General features: G+C 37.8%; 1 protein-coding gene across 4 annotated transcripts in view; it reads left to right on the forward strand.

The window, feature by feature from the left end:
• Positions 1–16,696, forward strand: part of ZNF385B (zinc finger protein 385B) — a 342,813-nt gene that overhangs the window by 224,174 nt on the left and 101,943 nt on the right. Inside the window, exon 1 of one of the 4 annotated variants that reach the window (XM_061135166.1) lies at positions 6,724–6,891. The exons of the other annotated variants lie outside the window; for them this stretch is intronic. The gene's annotated coding sequence lies outside the window, so the exon portion shown is untranslated. Of the gene's footprint in view, positions 1–6,723; positions 6,892–16,696 lie in introns of those variants that run through there. 4 annotated transcript variants of the gene reach the window in all.

The raw sequence follows: 16,696 nt of genomic DNA on the forward strand, positions 1-16,696 counted from the left end.
ACTATCCCAGGAATCCAGTGACCATTTATCAATTTGTTTCTATGAAAAATGCTTGTGAGTTCTAGAATACTAACTTTAAACCCAAGGTTAAGAATGTAAGGTATAGTTCCGGCAAGGCAGAAAAGTGAAAAGACAACCTCAACAGAAGTAGGTTACCTTTATTCAGGCAAGGAGGGGCGACAGTCGGCCTAACGACCAGGCTGAGTGCCGAGAAGGAACAGGGAGGCTTCATACTTATAGGGAGGTTTGTGGAAGTGATAAGGGAAATGTCAATTAGGCGGGATATTTTGAGTATTCTTTTGTTGAGATGACATTTGTAGTTGGGCAGGGGGTGATAAGTCTTCTGGGCGGGTGTAGAGGGTGGTAGGTTTCCGGACAGGGGGTGATAAGTCCCAGATAGATGCAACCGGCCTGGAGCATCATGGTGGAACTACAGTTATACTTTGTTTTCTCCGAAGTTAGATGATTCAGCAAGGGGCCGTTGAGACTGTTGTTCTCTTTTCTAGGCCCAAAAGACTCCTTCAAGGAACACACCCCAATTATTAGGAATCCTCTTACTTCTGTAATTTTCATAATCCATTTACTCTTTGAAGACCATCATAATTATCAATGAGAAAGAAAACTTTTAATCAGGTGGTATACAATAGCACAGTTCTTAGAATGTAAATATTCCTTTTACCTCATTCATTCATTTAACACATTTATTGAGTGCTTCTGTGGACAAGGAACTAGAGGCAAACAGCAGCGAGTCAAGTCTGCTCTCTAATCAAGAAGAGCTTATAGCTCCCTGGGGAAGAAGACACATGTACAATAAAATGTCTTAAATACAATTAGGAAAGTGTAGATGAAACGTATTGCAGGTTCAGAGGAGAGCAAGATATTTCCTTCGTATGGAAGTGGGAAGACTTCCTGAAAGAGATAGTATTTAAAATGCCACTTGAAAATGGAGAGAATTTGAAAGGGGACAGTGAAGAATGGGCATCCGGGGAAGCATGGCAGCATAAACAAATCAATGGAACTAAGAAGGTGTGTTTGTACAAGAACAGGACAGTGTTTCATTCAGTGAACACTTCTGGAGCAATTACCAGGAATAAAACACTGCCTGAGGAGCCAGAGATAGAAAGAAAACTGAGGCTTAGTGTTTGCCCTTAAAGAATAATTCAGTTTAACACAAAAAGTGTGAGTAAGGAATTGGTTTTCAGTTAAGCTTGAGGATGCCGATGAATGCTGAACTGAGGTGCTGGAATTGTATTCTGCAGCAATGGCTTTGGGGGTGATGATAATAATGCTTATTATTCACTAAGTCCTTCAGGGTTCTTTGCACTTTAAGAATTTACCTGCATTAGTTCCTCTGGTCTCCTCATGAGGTATGATTACTATTTTATTCAGCTGAGAAAACTGGGGCTTAGCCAGTTAATTAATTCCTTTAATGTTGCCAGCTGGTAAGTAGCAGAGTAGGGATTTGAACAGGTATATTGGATTTCAAAGCCCGTAACTCACTGAATTGAGTCATGGAAGACATTTGAATAGAAAAATGATTGATTTGAACTACCCTTCTTAAGAATTCAGTTGACTCAGTGGGACCACAATGATTAAAGGATTGTACTAGTGAATAGCTTATGAGAACCTAAATGGCGGTATTAAGGTAATGGGTATAAAAAGGGGAGGGAAGTGAGAGAGGTCATAAAGATAACTACTTAATTCAGGAGCAGTGAAGAGGAAAAAGTCAAATACAGCCTCAAGTTTTAGCATCTGTGTTACCTGGAAGACTCATGGTCCAGGCAGTGGAATTAAGACCACCAAAGGAGAGAAATATCTTGGGGAGGTAGTGGGGATTGGAATGACTATTTTAATTTTGTACAAGTTGAAGTTGAGATGCCAAAGCAATATACAGGTGTGACGGGTATCCCTTCAGGTGGTTGGAAATACAAAAATTTAGCTTGGAAAAGAGTTGTTTCAGATATAGGATCATATTTTGCCAGTGCTACAGAAGTCCAGGAGGATTGTTTAAACTTCAAAACCATAATTTTAGTAGGGTGGAGAAATCAGAAACCAAAGCATAGGATTTGTGAAGTGAAGAAATAGTAAAAAAAAAAAAAAGAAAGAAAGAAAGAAAAAGAAAAGAAAAAGTGAAAATGGAAGTGTAGGCTGCTCTAAAAGAAGTTAAAAATTAAGGGGAAAGAGAGTAGTTGGTAGACTAAGCAGCCAACAAGAATGAGAAATGTCTTTGTTTTCCTTAAGAATGGAATGACTAAAGGAAAGTGGTGACTGATGAACTCAGATCTTGGAATCCATGCGGCTGCGTTAACTCAAGGGCACAAACAATGGGTTAGCCAGATGAGGGATCCTTGGTGCCTCCTTCAGATTCATCCAGACTCTTCCAGTCCTTTAGATCACCACTGAAATACTACCTCTGTGTTAGTAAATAAGTCTGTATCTCTCCCATGGGCTTTCCTTGTGGCTCAGTGGTAAAGAATCTGCCTGCCAAGCACGAGATGTGTGTTTGATCCCTGGGCCTAGATGATCCCCTGGAGAAGGAAACGGCAGCCTCTCGAAGTATTCTTACCTGGGAAATTTCCATGGACAGAGGAGCCTGGCAGGCTACAGTCCAAGGGGTCACAGAAGAGTTGAACACTACTTGGTGACTAAACAACAATCTCTCCTATAGTTTTCCCTACAGAGGCTTAGATGTTCCTTATCTCTTTCTCCTATTGCTTTTGGTACCTACGTGCGTGGATCAGTGGATCTCAAACATCAGAGTGCTTCCAGATCACTTGGAGGGCCGGTTAGAACACAGATTGCTGGATCCCACCCCAAGAGTTTGTGATTCTGCCAGTCTGGGATGAAGTCAGGATTTGCTCTGTTTACAAATTCTCAGATGATACTGATGCTGCTGATCTAGGGACTACATTCAGTATTACTACTGAACTAAATTAAGGACCTGTGAGAGGTACAAATAAAGGATTTGGGGAACCTTACAGTGGACTAGTGTCCAAGATCTGGAAATGTTCTAGAAAATACTCTTAAGAATCAGGTATGATTCAGGTATTTGTTGTTGTTGTTCAGTCACTCAGCCATGTCTAACTCTTTGTCACCCCATGGACTGTAGCATGCCAGGCTTCCTAGTTCTTCGCTATCTCCTGGAGTTTGCTCAAATTCATGTCCACTGAGTCAGTAATACTATTCAACTATTTCATCCTCTGTTACCCGCTTCTCCTCCTGCCCTCAATCTTTCCCAGCATCAGGGTCTTTTCCAGTGAGTTGGCTGCTTGCATCAGGTGGCCAAAGTATTGGAGTTTCAGCTTCAGCATCAGTCCTTCCAATGAATATTCAGGGTTGATTTCCTTTAGGATGGACTGGTTTGATCTCCTTATGGTCCAAGATTCTCAAGAGTCTTCTCCAGCACCACAGTTCAAAGTATCAGTTCTTCAGTGCTCAGCCTTCTTCATGGTCCAACTCTCACATCCGTATCTGACTACTGGAAAAACCCTAGCTTTGACTATAGAGACCTTTGTTGGCAAAGTGATGTTTCTGCTTTTGAATACATTGTCAGGCATGATTTAAGATTAGGCAAAAAAAGAATGAAATATTTTGCCTAGCTTCATGAAAGAAAAATAATTTACATGAAGCATCAACATAATTGCTACAAGTAAAGAGTTTTCTTAGGAGAGGTATATCATAAAATAAAAAAGTGAAAACCACAGCAGTGACTACAATTTTATTTTAATCATGAAGAACTAAGTATTATATGAGTAAGAAGTCCACAATTATTATTTAGGGGAAAGTAAGTATAGAGCTAGCATACTGTGGTCCATTTAGAGTCCTATGTTGTTATTCACAACAACTGAGGCCAAGAGATATGTACCATTTCTAAGAGCTGGTTTTATAATTACCAATTTGATTGCCACATCTAATTATTCCCTTAGGTTTACCTGTCCCTGATAGTTACCATGCAAATCTGGCTTAAGTAGATACACCAAATCTCTGAATTTAGGTAGGTGTAATTATCCTTCCTCAGCGATCAATGCAAAGAAATAGAGGAAAACAACAGAATGGAAAAGACTAGAGATCTCGTCAAGAAAATTAGAGATACCAAGGGAACATTTCATGCAAAGATGGGTTCGATAAAGGACAGAAATGGTATGGACCTAATAGAAGCAGAAGATACTAAGAAAAGGTGGCAAGAATACACAAGAACTGTACAAAAAAGATCTTCACAACCCAGATAATCACGATGGTGTGATCACTCACCTAGAACCAGACATCCTGGAATGTGAAGTCAAGTGGGCCTTAGAAAGCATCGCTACAAACAAAGCTAGTGGAGATGATGGAATTCCAGTTGAGCTATTTCAAATCCTGAAAGATGATGCTGTGAAAGTGCTGCACTCAATATGTCAGCAAATTTGGAAAACTCAGCAGTGGCCACAGGACTGGAAAAGGTCAGTTTTCATTCCAATCCCAAAGAAAGGCAAAGCCAAAGAATGTTCAAACTACTGCACAATGCACTCATCTCACATGCTAGTAAAGTAATGCTCAAAATTCTCCAAGCCAGGCTTCAGCAATACGTGAACCGTGAACTTCCAGATGTTCAAGCTGGTTTTAGAAAAGGCAGAGGAACCAGAGATCAAATTGTCAATATCCGCTGGATCATCGAAAAAGCAAGGGAGTTCCAGGAAAACATCTATTTCTGCTTTATTGACTATACCAAAGCCTTTGACTGTGTGGATGACAATAAACTGTGGAAAATTCTGAAAGAGATGGGAACACCAGACCACCTGACCTGCCTCTTGAGAAACCTGTATGCAGGTCAGGAAGCAACAGTTAGAACTGGGCATGGAACAACAGACTGGTTCCAAATAGGAAAAGGAGGACATCAAGGCTGTATATTGTCACCCTGCTTATTTAACTTATATGCAGAGTACATCATGAGAAACGCTGGTCTGGAAGAAGCACAAGCTGGAATCAAGATTGCCGGGGGAAATATCAATAACCTCAGATATGCAGATGACAGCACCCTTATGGCAGAAAGTGAAGAGGAACTAAAGATCCTCTTGATGAAAGTGAAAGAGGAGAGTGAAGAAGTTGGCTTAAAGCTCAACATTCAGAAAACTAAGGTCATGGCATCTGGTCCCATCACTTCATGGGAGATCGATGGGGAAACAGTGGAAACAGTGTCAGACTTTATTTTTTTGGGCTCCAAAATCACTGCAGATGGTGATTGCAGCCATGAAATTAAAAGAGGCTTACTCCTTGGAAGGAAAGTTATGACCAACCTAGATAGCATGTTAAAAAGCAGAGACATTACTTTGCCAACAAATGTCCGTCTAGTCAAGGCTATGGTTTTTCCAGTAGTCATGTATGGATGTGAAAGTTGGACTGTGAAGAAAGCTGAGCGCCAAAGAACTGGTGCTTTTGAACTGTGGCGTTGGAGAAGACTCTTGAGAGTCTCTTGGACTGCAAGGAGATCCAACCAGTCCATCCTAAAGGAGGTCAGTCCTGGGTGTTCATTGGAAGGACTGTTGCTGCGGCTGAAACGCCAGTACTTTGGCCACCTCATGCAAAAAGTGGACTCATTGGAAAAGACCCTGATGCTGGGAGGGATTGGGGGCAGGAGGAGAAGGGAACGACAGAGGATGAGATGGCTGGATGACATCACCAACTTGATGGACATGAGTTTGGGTAAACTCCGGGAGTTGGTGATGGACAGGGAGGCCTGGCATGCTGCGATTCATGGGGTCGCAAAGAGTGGGACACGACTGAGTGAACTGAACTGAATTTGTTCTGTACATCATTACTAAAGTGTTTGCCATGGTTGGCAAATGTGCTACAACTTGCACAATGAAAGGTGTAAAATCCTTCCTGCATTTGCAAGCATCAGTCATTTTTAGTTTCTTTCATTCAGCCAAACGCTCACTAAGCTAACGCAACAGTATCAATGACCATCACCTTAGCAGAAGCAAAACAACCATCTGGTCATAGCCACACTGTGTAACCTGGAAATATCAGAGGCCTTATTCTTCTGATCATATGGTCAGAGGTCACTAGAGGGAGAATAGAATTAGTTAGATATACAAATAAATATATCATTTTAGTTCCAAGCCTACACAACTGTTAATTTCATTATGATAATTCTCCCATATACGTGAAATTAGATTTTTTAGTTGAAATGCATTAATATCCCTATTAGTGGTATCCACATCAAATTATCTGCTTTAGTCTTTTTAAATTATATGTTGTGAATATTTTTTAAACCTAAAATTCCACAGAAAAGAAAACAAGTTTTCTAGGTCTAATGGTATGCAAATAAATTATTCAGGACTGGCAGAATATAAATAAAGTTCATATTTTGAGAACACTTTCCTTTTTTAAGTAAAAAGCAATTTCAAAATTTTAGTTGCCCACCTAGAAAAGAAAAAAAAAACAGTCCTTTCAAGTCAGAGTGATACCAAAAATTCCAAATTGTTACAATAAGTATATATTCTAAGAGAACTAAATTGCTTTGTTGGAAAGGATAGGTGGGTGTCAGATTATTTGGTTTAATTTTTACCATAGCAGAGTGGCAGTTACTGAGTAGCTGGGAGATACTCAGAAAAATTACAGGAAAGAAAGTAAGTGTCAGTCTTTTAGGATATATTTGGCTCAGTGTCGTCAGAAGGTAGTTTGCCCTCTCCCTGGAATCAAGTTGCAAGCACTACCCTCAGTAGTAATTAGAGCCACGGGGCAATTACAGGACGTGTGATTTGTTCCGACGCACTGTGTGTCGGCTGTTTCCTAGCACCATATTTCATGGGAGCACAGGTTGAAATGATGGAATTATTTATCTCTCAGTCTGCTACCTCGTACAGTGCTCAAGTGCAGAAGTGAACGTGAATTGTAATCTTAAAAACCAAGGTAAGCATTGCCGACTGATCTGCCTTTACATCTCTAGGAGCTTTTTCATGAAAAATATGACAAAAAATGTAAAACAGTTAAAACCAACTTTAGAAAAGGAAAAATGTATCAGAATTAGAGTAATGCGCTAATTTTGTGACTCCCCCAACCAGTATCACCCTGGCGTATCTGACTTGTTTTATTTAAATTGTTGTACAGGGTCACTTTAATAAGTATAATAAAGGTGACAGACTTCCCACATTTCCTTTTTGCTGATGAACTATGCTTTCTTTTTCTTTTGATGTTTGTTTCACATTTTTACTAGGTAAAAATATGATTCATATTTAATCCAAGTATGTTAGAACCCTTTCTCTCTCTCTTTCCTATTATCTTCAAGAAGTATATTTAAGCAGATAATTGTACATGCTCAAGAATTCACATTGAGATTGATAGAATACTGTCAGGTAGCCTGTAATAAAATTGAGTAACATGGGTGATGGAATTATTTATCCCTGAAGATCATTTTTTCATCAGGAAAACATGGGATAATTGTAATCCATGTAATGGTTTATTGTCCCTCTCAATGAAAAGTTATAGTATTTGTATAACCCAAGGCACATGGTGAATTTCTGTAAAAATGTATCATTAAATTCTGTGTTAGATTTAAGTTATTAACTTGCCCCATTCTGTCATGTGGGTGGCAGATAGTATTGTGTGAGCACATTTTAAAAAACCCTCAGTTGTTGCAACTGACATGATGGCTTTTGACATAGTTGGAGATACAGCCTTAATTGTTTTGTCTTGTTATGGGGACAAGTTCATCCTGATATTGGCAAAATCTTGCTGTTAATCTTTTGATTTATAGAAGCAAATATTGAAAGTGAAATTAATATGCTTCAGCTGCAAAATAAGGCAAATGACAAATTTTATGAGCTCTTTCTAGTTTTCTGGCAGTATTGCAGTGAGAGAGAGACAGAGATGAGAGAGAGAGATAGGCACATACAGAGTCAGAGACAGAAAATTTCAGAGATATTAGAGAGCTAAGAGAGATGTGAGAGGCAGAAAAAATAAACAGATGGGATGGGGGTGACTAGAGAGACAGAGCAAAGTCAGATAAGAGAACAACAGAGGACGTGGGTATTAGAAAAAGAGACTCAAGTCAATCGAGGTTTGGAAATAGAGATTGTGCAATTTGGGAACTTTGGATTCTTTTGCCTTTCTTTAACTAAAATTTCAACATGCTTTGTCATATTAAATGCATGGAGCACCAGATCCATTTTTAGGAATGTTTACTTTCCATTTGTGTCCTTTAAAGCAAAGGGAGCTTTAAAAGGTTGTTTGAAGTTCAGAAGAGACTAAGAGTCAAAACAAATATTCTTCTAAAAGAAAATATTTCCATTCCTTTGTTGCCTTAGAAAGCAAATCATTGAAAAGGAAAATGATAAAAAAAAAAAAAGAAAAGGAAAGGAAAATGATGAGTGCTGTGATTAAATTCCCTACTTTCCGTGTGGCTCGTTATTAAAAGAGCATTATGTTTTTGACTTTCAGTGTTCACTGGGGGAGTGAGAAAGAGTCATTTGGGAAGCCAGAAAGAAATTCCAAAGAATGAAAACAGTATAAAGGTACAGGAATAAACATGATACCGGGGACAGTCATAGTCATTTATGACGAATCACTGCCAGTGCAGAAACTCCTTGGGCTTTCACCAGAGCACCTAATCTGATGCTGTTTTGCATATCACTTGTGCCCCAGAAGCTGCCTGTATGACTGAAGCAAGTAGCATCAATCTCTAGGATGTCTGGACAGTGGCACAGTTCCAAGAAATCAGGCCAGGGGTTTGCCTCTCTGTTCAGTGCTAGAGATGCTTTGGAGAGCGAGCATCCCCTGGGTCGGAGGAGTCCCTGTGTTTCTCAGGATGAGGGTGTCTCCCGGTGGCCCAGCTCCTTTGTTTGAAGGACTTAGATGCCCTGTTCCTGCTCACACAGTTTTTGCCGTGCTCGCCTTCATTCTTTATAGATTTCTGCCAAATAATTGAAGATGACAAAGAAGTGAATCATTTTAGGAGTGAGATGTTGGGAAATTCCAAATAAGGCATTGGTGCCAATTCTAGTCCACTTGGCAAAATCCAGCCAGACTTACCACTGTTTCTTCCCTGTCCAAATCTCCCTCATCCTTTTCCCTATTCTAACCTCACTGTTGCCCCATTACCTAGTTTCTGCTCATCCTATCCCTTGCACGGCCAGGTTTAGTCACCCCATACCGGTTTCCACAGGGACAGAATGGTGGCTTTCGTAACTGCTTACACAGGTGGAATACTTATAGTGCCAGGTGGAAGCCACCTCTTTTGCACCTGGATAAAAATGGCTTCTGACTGACAGAGGACCAAGAGTGGCCTTGTCCATGATGGTCACCGTGATTATAATACTCCGCTAGAATTTTCTTCTGAATTCTCTTCAGTGCATTATGATTATGGCAGCCATGACATATGCATGCAAAAAGGGAGATTTTAGTGCAGTTTTTACTGAAATCTTTATTCCCAAATTGTGTTTTTTAGGAGCCTGTTAACTTTTTTTTTTAATATGGGCACCGGGTTTTGAATAGTTTTGAAATGTTTGGTTAATAGTTAAGCTAAGGAAACCTTTTTTTTTTTCTACCAAGGTGGGAGTAGAGAGCACCGGCAGAGCAAATATTAACTCTGTTTCTTTAAATCGAGCAAGCTTCTGGGAGAAAAAATATGTTTTAAAAAGGGCAATTAAGTAAACCATTATTCTTTTCCCCTCTTTGGTTCTTACATGTTGATAGCCTAAATACTGAATGCAAGGACTGAAATTCTCTGAAACTGGAGGGCAAAACATTTTGTGTCCTGGAGCTATAGAATTTGTAGCAGCAGCTCGGGCTGTGTGGGCCTCCTGAGTTGCTGTTTGTAGTCCCTTCAGGCAGGCCCTTCCTGTGAGCTGCAGAGGAGAGGCCTAGAGATAGGGCCAGAGGCCCCAAGGCCCTGCTGCTTTGATCTGTTCCAATAGAAGGTTAGTTGCCACTATTTGGAAAAATGTGTCTTTTCAGGTAGAATTTTTGTTGCAATTTCTGCTAGAAATTCAGTATAAAAACCACCACCAGAAATGTGTGTACCTCCTATATGAAGCTATTTTAATTAGTTATATTGATCCAAGCAGTATGATTTAAAGCATAATTTGAATAGGTTTTGTTGTTCGCTTCTTTCCCCCCCACTGGGAATATTAAAATAATTATTTAAAATTAGGTGTTGTAACCAATCTTCTGCTGCTCTTTAAAAGGGAAAGAAATGTTGGCTCTTGGCCACACTGGCTTTTCTCTTTTGTTTAATTTCTTCCATTATTCATACTAATAAAGCCATTAAAATTAAAATCTCATTTAAAAATGAATGCTTCTACAGTTCAGTCTATATACAAAAACAAAACAGCCTGAATACTAATCTATTTTAATTTGTTTAAAATGTAAAGACTTCAGTATATGATTCCTGTACATCTTTGTACAGACAAATATTTGAAACAGTGTCTCTGGGCAATGAGCTCTAAATTCTACCATTAGGCAGTTACCATGCTGGATTAATTTCTCCTAATCCCATTTTCCTCATGTAAGATGAAGGATAGACTCCTAAATTATGTTTCCTGCTAAGAATTTATGAAATATAGTTCTTCTAGAAATATTCAGCAGTTTGAGAAACATAAGTTTTCTTTCCTAGGAAAGTTTGTATTTTTAGGTAAGTTTCTAAAATAAGTCATATTGCCAGTAGGTCCCTAGCATGCCACAAAGGGAGAGCAAGGAGTTCCTTGGCATCCTTTAACCAAAAAAAGAGTCAGACCTCATGAAAGCATCTTGATGCCATAGACAGGAGTCGCTGAGCAAATGGAGCTCAGGACCATCTCCCTACGTCTTATTTTGCCAGAAAATTTCGTCAGGCTACTGACCTCCCAATCCAGTCTCGACCTCAGACAATTTTAGTAAAGCCCTGTCTGGAGATAATTTTGGCTTCTCTAAAGACTTAGTAATTTAGGAATGAAGCATATGACATTCCCTTTTGATAAGTCAGGTGTATTAAAAACTATTTCAAAAACCTTGACAAAGCACCGGTCAGAACTCTGTTTTCCTTTCTTGGAGTTTCCTTTTGTGCGTGGTCATGCTAATAATAGTGGGTTACAATGGAAGAACACTACAACCCGGGCAAAAATTATTTAAATTAGCTTAAAGAGGACAATTGGTTTTTAAGATTTTTTTGTGAATTAGTTGTCTTCTTTACTTAAATTCTGTAATTCTCAGATTTTTTTGATGCTGCTTTAAAAAAGGATTGCAGCTAATGAAGTATGTCACACGTTTAATCAAATTATATTTTGTACTCTGTAGTACGTAAATCTTACTGATTTTTTTTTTCAGTGTTTAAGACGTTCAGTGCATGGACAAAATACTCAGATATAAATAAACCAACCCTGAGCTGTATGTATTGTTTTGCTACACATCCAAAAAGTCATCCCTTGCATCTTAGTGCAAGATTCATCATTTTGTGTAGAAGCTGGCATATCACTACTAAACCCAAAGGACATTGTGGCTTAAAATCTATCATGATGTGGCTTCACTGCTGTTTTGTGATGCAGCACTTCATTATTGCTTATAAACTTCAAGGTGGTACTCAGAAGGATTTATTTTTAAACTCACCATTCTGCCAGGATGCTGCTACTATTGAAGCACTTTGGAAGGAACCCTGAGCTGCCCCAAGGGAGATTCAGGCATAAAACTGCCAATTGTCAGGATTTTAAAGACTCAGAGTTCTAAGATACACATTTTTTCTGTTTGGCATCACTGGATTCTATGTCAGTCTCCTCTATCCACTTATGAAATTCATCAAGGAAGCATCAATATTAAAGGGAACTTTTATTTTCTCACAAATCGTTCTGAGCAAAATCAAGCTGGTGGTAGAAAAAATAACTTTAAAAAATGTATTTATCCTAAAAATATACAGACTTGACAGTATTTGAAGATGTTCTTATTGAGGAATTCTTCCTGTATATATCAAAGTAGTTTACTAAAACTAATAATATCGAACACATTGCTTTTTAAAAATTTCTACTGAAATGTAACATATAGAAAAGTGCACATACTGTAAATGTACAGTTGAATGAATGTAGACAGACATGCACATGTGGGAAACAGAACTACAAACTAAACATCTCCAGCATCCCAAAAGTCCCTTTCTTGCTCCTTTCCAGTCACCACCGCACCCTAACGTCGTCCTACTCTTCCTACAAGAATAGCCAGGACTCTAACAAACAGCATAGATTAGTGTTGCCTGGTTGTGTCCTCTAAGTAAATGCTATCATACAGCATGTTGATATGCTTCTTTATTTTAGTTCTTTTTCTCAGCATGACATTTACAAGATTTATTTGTTGCTTCATATCACCATATACCATTTTTTCTTATTTTTTCTTATTGCTATATTCCATTATGTGAATGTTAGGTTATGTGAAGATACCAGAATCGTTCTTTTTATTGTTGATGGGTTAATTGGTGAATTTTCAGTTTGGGAGTATTATATACAGTAGTGCTATGAATATTCTTGTACAGATCATTTCTATTAGGTATATACTTACAAGTAGAATTGCTGAGTCATAGCATAAGTGTGTATTCAGTTTTAGTAGACATTGCTAAATTATTTTTCAACATAATTATAACAATTTACACATCAGATAAGAAGTTCTCAGTTCAGTTCAGTTCAGTTGCTCAGTCATGTCCGACTCTTTGCAACCCATGAATTGCAGCACGCCAGGCCTCCCTGTCTGTTACCAACTCCTGGAGTTTACTCAAACTCATGCGTACCATATTCTCCTCAGAGCTTGATAATCTTCTTTCTTCCTTGCAACCATTGAAACAATGGTTACAACATACATTGTGACAATGGTTACAATGAGGTATGAAGCAATATCTCATAGTTTAATGAATATCCCTAATGACTAATAAAGTCAGGTGCTTTTCATATGTTTATAGGCTGTTTTAGTGTCTACTTTTGTGAAGTGTCCATTCAAGTCTTATGCCCAGCTTTCCTATTGTGTTCTTTTTCTTACTGATCTGTAGGAGTTCTTTATTCTAGATTCAAGTCCTTTGTCAGAATGTGTATATTAATATTATCTCACACTCTCTGAATGGTCTTTCCATTCCCTTGATTGTGTCTTATCCTTACATTCTTATTCTTAATAAAGTATATTTATCACTTTTCTCTTTTATAATTATCACTTTTTTGTTTACTGTTTAAGAACTTTTGCTTACTCCAAGGTCACGAAGATGTTCTGCTTACCTCTTTACTGTTGACCTTCTGATCCAGAAACAGTAAGAATTCCTGAGTGCCTAATCAGGTTTTAAATTTTAACACGTATTTCTATGCTTTTTGTTTATGCAGTCCCTTTCACCATTCTTCCACACCCACCTCTCAAAATATTAACCATTCCTTAGGTTTATCTTAAGAGATAGTTCTTCTATGGAAATATTTATGAACCCAGCTCCTAACCAGATCTAGTTTCTTTCTCACTGGAGCCTCCTTAAAATTTTGTTAATAATATATGACCACTGACATATCTTGCCTTTTATAAGTATTGATGGATTTAACTATTTATACTCTCCAGAGATATGGCATAGTGTCAGAGGTATAGAAATGGTTCCCAACTACAGTAACTGAAGCTTAATGAAAACTTGATAGGTGTTAGGCACAGGGTTAAGTACCTTGCATAGAAGAATCTCCGTTAGTTCTCCCACCAGTCCTACAATGCAGGTATAGAGGTATACAGAAGTAAAATCACTTGTCTACTGTCATGCAGCAAGAAAATGGTAGACCTGAAAGTCATCGGTGTTCTCCTCAACAGGTGCTTTTAACGTGTACAAAGCAGCATTGCCTAGAGGGTTTGTCATAGTATCATGGTTATCCCAGGCCCCTGTGAAAATTAAAAGGATTCATTCATTCTCAAATTGAGGGGAGAAGTTATATCTCCCTAGACATTCATACCTATTAGTGTATTAAAAACTCCAAGATGTTTTCCAGCAAAGACTCATTTCAGACTGTTGAAACCAGCATCTTCTCTATATATTTGATGACAAGAATCTTTTCCACATAACTTTATAAATAGCCTACTTTTCAGAATAATGGCATGGGCTTTAGGGTTAAACAGACAAGAGTTTGGATGCTGGCCCTACCACATATTAAATGACCTTAATTGCTCTAAGCCTTAGCTTTCTCAACTGTATAATGGAGATAATAATGCCAACCTCATAGAGTTTTGTTATAATTTCATAAAATAAGGGCCACAAATTACTAGCACAGTACCCAGCATAGAGTAGAATCTCATTAAATAGTAGTTATTATTTTTTTATTATCTCTTAGCAAGTAAAATAAATTCTGTCTGACTCAATTTATACTCCCTATCAGCGCTATGCCTGTACAGTTGATCTTCTATAAGTATTTACTGAATTAAATAATGCTGTTATTTGGGGAAGGTTATTTTTAGATACATGTGTGATGGACATGGAAGCCTAGCATGCTGCAATCCATTGGGTTGCAAAGAATTGGATACGATTGAGCGACTGAACTGAACTGATAGAGCATTAAAAAATCTTATATATTTTAGTTATTTCAGTATTAATACTACATTGAGCTCAAATAAAAGTTTTAACTAATTCCTCGATGCAAAGGAAATCCAAGATTTTAAATCTCTTAGTTTGCTGATGTTTCTGTCTACAACTAGAGAATGTGTCTATACAACCGAGATATCTTCAGATATTCAATTCTGTTACCATAGCATAGTAGTAGAAGCAGAATTGAGCAGTCAGATTTCCTGGGTTTGAATCCGGCTCCTTTTTGTACAGACTATGTGAAATTGGTCTTAACCTCTTTGTGCCTCAGTTTCTCATCTATAAAATAGGCTTAGTAATAGTAGTTTGTTCATTGGATTATTGTAAGTACCTTTGTGTACATAGTTGTGCATATGGTCATGTAATATACATTAAGTATATATTTAATAATAATATATAAGTGATATGTGATCAAATGATGTAAGTACATAATTTTATATGTAAATGAGTATATATGGATATGGTATATACTTATATGTGTGTAGACATGTATACACGCATATGTAATCTGCTAAGGATAATGCCTAGTATATACACTAAAAATGTGATCTCTGTTACTACACTGTGTGGCCTTTTCAGAAGCATAATCCTTTATCAGTCACATACACTATCCACATTGTTCCCTCCTCCACACTTTGTTTCTAGTTTTTCTCACATGGCAGACTGATGGAAGAATGGAAATGATGAGGGAAGGAGAGGAGGAACTGTTGATTGGTGATTGTCCTGGCAAAAGGGAAAATTACTCAGCATAAGGGGCAACAAAGCTAGAAAGGAAATAAAAAGAAAAATCTAAGCAACCTAGATGCCCATCAGCAGATGAATGGATAAGGAAGCTGTGGTACATATACACCATGGAATATTACTCAGCCATTAAAAAGAATTCATTTGAACCAGTCCTAATGAGATGGATGAAGCTGGAGCCCATTATACAGAGTGAAGTAAGCCAGAAAGATAAAGAACATTACAGCATACTGACACATGTATATGGAATTTAGAAAGGTGATAATGATAACCCTATATGCAGAACAGAAAAAGAGACACAGAAACACAGAACAGACTTTTGAACTTTGTGGGAGAATGTGAGGGTGGGATATTTGAAAAGAACAGCATGTATACTATCTATGGTGAAACAGATCACCAGCCCAGGTGGGATGCACGAGACAAGTGCTCGGGCCTGGTGCACTGGGAAGACCCAGAGGAATCGGGTGGAGAGGGAGGTGGGAGGGGGGATCGGGATTGGGAATACATGTAAATCCATGGCTGATTCATATCAATGTATGACAAAACCCACTGGGAAAAAAAAATAATAATAAAAAAAACAGAAAAAAAAAAAAAAAAAGAAAAATCTGAGTTCAGTGGGAAATCTGAAATGCTGCTCATTTTAATTTCTTTAAAGAGATCTTTGTGAATTCTGTAATCAACATTATCTCTACCTAATAGGTTTTTATAGTACATGAACCCTTTTATTTCAGTACTCACTAAAGCAAACATACATATTGATAATAATGGCATCAGAAGGAACTCCTGCTACAGGTTACAGATGTAGATTTGACTTCATTCTGTAAATGCTTCTCCATGCAGATTCTCTTTGACTCTGGCATACCCTCTAAAAATGAGGTGTTTTGTTTGTTTGTATTTTGTTACATAAAGAAGAACCTGTAGCTAAAACCTGGATAGACCTTCAGAGGTCTATTTCTAAAGGTCAAAGACGACAGTAGTCATTTCCAGTACTACCTGGTCCTCAACTGAGGTTTTATTATGCTGGATTATAACATAATCCATTGACATAATAAGGCACCTATTATATTACAGAGGCAGTAGTGAATTGATTTTCACATATTATTGATTTCACAGTACAATGAATACAACTTGGCTTTTACCATCAAAATGAAATTTATGAGAGAGAGCTAATTGCATTCTTATGGGAGAATATATGGACGTGTGGAATTTCCTCAGTAAGAGTGGTAACTGTTAGATCTTTGGGGTGTTCAAAGGAATTTGATATAAATAAATACATGTATATTTATAGTGATATAAAAAGCCTTATTTTCAAATAAGGTAGATCCCTATTATGGCTTGATTTATTATGATGTATATAAGATTATATCCTAAGCTTTGAGATGAAAATACACATAGGAAGTATTTTACATAATATTGCCAAATCATTGGTATAAAAGA

Source organism: Dama dama, chromosome 33, assembly GCF_033118175.1.
Source record: "Dama dama isolate Ldn47 chromosome 33, ASM3311817v1, whole genome shotgun sequence".
Taxonomy (NCBI): domain Eukaryota; kingdom Metazoa; phylum Chordata; class Mammalia; order Artiodactyla; family Cervidae; genus Dama; species Dama dama.